The sequence below is a fragment of the Arachis hypogaea genome, chromosome 9 (genome assembly GCF_003086295.3).
Source record: "Arachis hypogaea cultivar Tifrunner chromosome 9, arahy.Tifrunner.gnm2.J5K5, whole genome shotgun sequence".
Taxonomy (NCBI): Eukaryota; Viridiplantae; Streptophyta; class Magnoliopsida; order Fabales; family Fabaceae; genus Arachis; species Arachis hypogaea.
In genome coordinates, this window is record NC_092044.1 from 31,165,174 (window position 1) to 31,170,518 (window position 5,345).

Here is a 5,345-nt window from a genome sequence, read left to right on the forward strand (position 1 = left end):
AGGTCAGACCAATCAAGGATGGATGGAACTAAGAGGATCTAATCAACCTCTTTGGCAACAACACCCTCCAAGATATCCTGGACAAAGACCATTCTACCGTGCATACCCAGCTGAAAGACATGGTAGACAACCTTGTAACTACCAACAAGCCCCACCCCGTACATATAGACCGTCCTTTCAACATAACCTCGAACCACCACACTCACAAGCTTCTCTTCACCATTCGCCACCATATGATCCTTCCTTGCCCCAATACCAATCCAATTATTCCCAATCATCACCACTTCCCTTTGTATCATGTCTAAGTCCAGCAAACCGTGAAGCAGAGGATCGCCTCAAGGAAACAGTAATTAAATTTCAAACAACCGTTCAACAACTGGAGCAAGCATTAATTCAATAGGCTTCTAGGCGCTCAAATATACAAGGATCAACCACAGCTCCATGTGGACAGTCTAACGAAGAGCGTAGTATGAAAGAAATATTAGAGACTCCAGTGGACAAGACAGAGAATGAATTTGTACTAGAACAATTAGAAGAAGCTGTCATTATTCAAAAAGAAGAGTTGGTTGAAGATCTAGGAGATGCTGAACTTCCATGGGAACCAAGAGTTAAGGAAAACCCTGTCAAGGACATCACAGTTGATGCTAAGGAGGATAAAGTACAATCTCTGTAACACCCTAACTACCAAAGTTCACGCTTCCGGCTGCGCTACTCTGATAGCTCGGACATTACGACGACTCTTATACTATTTATTACTAAAATATGAGCCTGTTTGAAACTTTAAACCGCAAATACCATTCCCAAAAATACTTTCGTTCGATAACGTACATCCAAGGAAACCATACAACTTACAAAACTCATGAAGAGTACATCCATATATATACATACATATACAAATAATATTACAGACATTAACCAATACAATTCCTATCCCTCTTATAGAATATATCAAGATAAAGGCGAGGGTACAATAATTAATAAGCTAAATCAATACAGAACATCACAACAATAACTAAATAAATTCTTCGTAACTTCTGCGCCCATATCCTGAAAGGGGAAAAATGTAAGGGGTGAGAACATCATCCTCGAAAGGGTTCTCAGTAGAGGGTTTTTAGGAATTACTGTAATAGGATACATGAAGATAAACCGTACCAGTGATTATTAACCATCTTATGCCTCTTTTCAAAAACAACAGTTTACAATAAAAGTAAAGTCAAAAATCTTTTCTGAAAGAGGAACTGTTCAATTCTCAAAACATCAAAGCATTTCAACAAGGTTTATCTATACTGAACCAAAATAACCTTTCATATCTTATTCCAAACCAGAACCACAAAACCGAAATCAACCACCGGTCCATCTCATTCAACCACGGCCCTAGGCCCAAACAATCCAACCACAACCACTCCACCACAATCCAACATAGTTCCAGAAGCAAACACAAGTAGGAAGATACAAACACAAACAAACAGTTATTGCAAGTAGAACAATTAGCAGTTAATCACATAGGCAAACCAAGTACAATATGCATACCCAAACAATGTCACATAGATGCATATGATGCATGCCTGTCCCTAGTGGCTGATGATATCATCTGTCGGTTACCAAGCCAACCCGACGTGTCCGGTAGCTAACCCGGACACAGTCTCTCTGTTGCGCATTATTATCATTAGAGGGTATTTGCGCCCTGTCGCCATTAGAGGGTATCTGCGCCCTGTCGCCATTAGAGGGTATCTGCGCCCTGTCGCCATTAGAGGGTATCGGTGCCCTGTCACCCTTACAACAGAGAGAAAACACAAGCATACTCGCTTACAACTTTCATCTCAGCCATTCGGCTTAAATTCACAAATCATTCAATTGCATACATGCATTTATATTCAATCATGGATCACCATCCATCTCAGCCATCCGGCTCATGGTTCAATTCAGAACCAACCAATTTATCAATAAATACAGCCCTTCAGCTTAAATTCATAATTCATAGCCAGCCATACGGCTTATAACTCATTCGGCAATCAGCCATAAATCAATATCATACACAGCCATTCCGGCTCACGGTTCAATCCAGAACCAGCCAATATTCATAATCATACACAGCCATTCTGGCCCATAACAAAAACAGTACTTCCATCATTCAACATCATCAAATTCATAAAACCGGCATTTAAGCCATAATTCACTTTTCTCAAGCCATTTCACTGTGAAATCAAATTTTTAACTCTTTTCAGCCTTGGCTTTAAAGATCTCATTTCTCAAATCATCTCAGGCTCATAAGCCAAATTTACTCAAAGTGATTTCTCTTTTAAAACAAAGCCACTCTCGGCAATCTCTTTCCAAAACTTCCAAAACCATGGCAAGTTAAGGATTTATTTCAAATTATTCAAAACCACCCATCCAACAATGAGATTTTATAACAAAAGTTTCTCGGCAGAGTCCCAAGTCTTTAGGGAAGGTCAACCTATATCAATTCCTTAAAATTCATTGAAACTCTTAAAATCCTAGATTTCTCGGTTCAAGTAAATAAAACTGAATTTACTATAAAACCGGCCATACAAAATCACAAGTTCCAACCCGGTCCAAAAATCAACTCATTTGAAACGAAACCGGTTCATTTGAATCAAATCGTTTTCAAGTTTCTTTTTAGAACCCATTTTTCTAACTCTTCCAAAATGCATCAAACTTGATTAATCAATCAAAAATCTAGATTCCTTTGAAATCACTAAAAACTTCTTTTTATATAAAAATCAATATTGGAGCATCATTCTTTCCTTTAGTGATTCAAACGGTAAAAATAGTTCAATTCTAAATAAGCCGAACTCAACGTATAAGGTTCATTAAATAAGTTAAGTTTGAAAACATAAATATTCTCTTAATAAATCAAATAATACAATTTCTCAAATCCAACCCTTTTTAAATAACTTTACAAATAAGTATAGGATTTTGTAGAAATTTCGACAGCACCTCCCCTAAAACTTGGACTTTTGCCACCCGGTTCGGGTCCCAACTAAACCATTTCTCAATCCTTTTCAACAGCTCAAGACCAGAAATCAATTCAAAGCAAGCTAAATCCAACAACTGCCTCAGTGGCGTATCTCAAGGAAACCAGTTCAAAATCAACTCAATATTAAGCGTTTTAACTCACTTCCGAAACTTTAAAGAAATGGCTCAATAATAAATCATTTGTCCAAAACCAAGTCAATTAAAGTAAACCAGGCTGAATTCAAAAGTGCATTCAACTTTCAAATCATCAAAATAATTAACTCAAATCAAATCAATCCTCGACGGATTAAACTCAGATTCAAATCTTTAAAGAATCAACCTCAAATATTACATTTTACAAGCCGCACAACAATTCAGCCAAACCAACATCCATAATCATTCGAGTCAATCAAATAATACATAAGGTAGATACAATCACTAAATACACAATATCTCACATCAGTATCCATATGTAATAATTCCATTACATAAAACATAGTTTTTGGAAAGCGCCCCTACCTCAAAACGCAATTCCATAACCCAAACGTCTCACAGAGTCCTTTCCGTCTCAACTCGAAATCACCGGCAACCAAAGCCTCAGCTCCCAGCCACTTTTGCAATGACCATAGCAACACTAATCGCAACTTATAACAATCAGGACTCGACCCCACATTACCAAAACTCGTTTATTAACCAAACACAACCGAAAACTAACGTGAGGCTTTCCGAAACATACTTACCGAAGAAGAAACGGTTGAACCGAACAGCGGCGGTCTCTTGAACCGGTTCGGCAGCAGCACGTCAGCCACCTCAAGTGACAGTGGCGACCGGACTCCGGCGTTGGTAACTGAAACCCACATACAGAGGCGATAAAGCTGTCGGAATCTTAAACGAATAAACCAAATTCAAAGCCCTTACCGGTAGAGCTTTTCCGGCGACGGAAGAAGTAGCCAGAGGCTCCGGCGGTGGTCCCGGGAGTCGCAGAACCCCCCTGGCGGCCAGAACCCTTGTCTGATGGCGGCAGTTCCAACCGAGGCGGCGCCGGCGACGCAAACAGCGGCGGGGCGCGGTGGCTGGACTCCCAGCACACCTTCAGATCTCTCTCTCGTCTGCTCTGCTCCGGCGATGGCTGAACGACGATGACACGGGCTCCATGGCGAGGAGCGGCCGCAGCCACCCAAGTTCCTGCGAAGACGGCGGCGGGTGCAAGGCTACTCTGCGGCGGCGGCTGCACGAGGGTGACGGCAAACCAGAGCCTGAACAGCGGTGAGTTGAGCGCGGTTCTTCGGTGGCGCCAGGGAGCAACGGCAACGGCGCGGTGGTGACGCGACAGAGGCTCCCTCCGCCTCTGCCCCTCGCACGACGCTTCCTTCTACCCGGAACGGCGCCGATGGCGCCCTCCTTCTCTGGCGACATGCTCTCGCCCCCTCTCACTCGCGAGTCACCCCTCTTCTTCGATGCTGGTGGCAACAACGGGATGGGTCCGACGGCAGGATGCGGTGGCGCGGCGGCGAGGTGACCGGCGCCAGTAGCGCGGCCCCATCCCTACCCCATGATCACAGCTCTCCTCAATCTCTTCCATTTCTGCTTCTCTTTTCTTTCTTCCATGAAAACAAAAGGGAACCCGTGTGTGGCATGAATGAAAGAGGGAAGGAAGACAGATTGAGTGTGGCGGCTGGGTTACAAGGTTAGGGTTTCATTCTTGAAACTTAGGGTTAGGGGCAATATAGTAATTTCACATAAAATAGGGATAATAGGGTAAATGAAACCCAAATTAAATCCAACACTAATTGTATATAGAAAATACTATTTGCTCCTCATTTTTACAAATTATTTTCAATAAAATGCCCAAATCCAAAAATTAGAAATAGCATACTTAATTTCTTCATTTTCCAAAATAGCAGTAATAATATTTAAAATATTACTTATCCAATCCAAATCATATAAAATCCTTATTATTTCATAACTATCAACATTATACTATAAATATAGAGAATAATCCAATAATTATAAAATTGGATAATAATTATAACTTATCTCAAATCTAATAAATCAAAACTTGCCTTAATTATCTTTAATAAAATAATCTTTGAAATTAAGGCTATAAATAACTATATGATTTGAGACTTGATCATAAAAGACTTTTCAAATATTCTGGGTCTTACAATCTCCAAAGCAAGTAGTTTATGAGGAATCAGATAGAATAATCCAGGAAGCAATTTCCCTTGATGATGATAGTCACAAGTCTAGTTCTCTTAGTGATGAACTTGCATCCGCAAGCGAATTCTCTGAGATCGAAGAATCTTCCCCAAGTGAATATGAAGATGATGCGGAGGTAGATTTCTCTCAACCTCCAATCTATGACTCAA

At 40.7% G+C, this 5,345-nt stretch overlaps 1 long non-coding RNA gene across 1 annotated transcript; it reads right to left on the reverse strand.

Moving 5' to 3' along the window:
- Positions 1-797: 797 nt before the first annotated feature.
- LOC140175310 (uncharacterized) lies at positions 798-4,623 on the reverse strand. The gene is made up of 4 exons (XR_011865650.1): positions 3,895-4,623; positions 3,717-3,823; positions 3,496-3,610; positions 798-1,773 (listed from the first exon to the last, which is right to left on the reverse strand). It is a non-coding gene; the product is annotated as an uncharacterized lncRNA (long non-coding RNA).
- Positions 4,624-5,345: the final 722 nt, after the last annotated feature.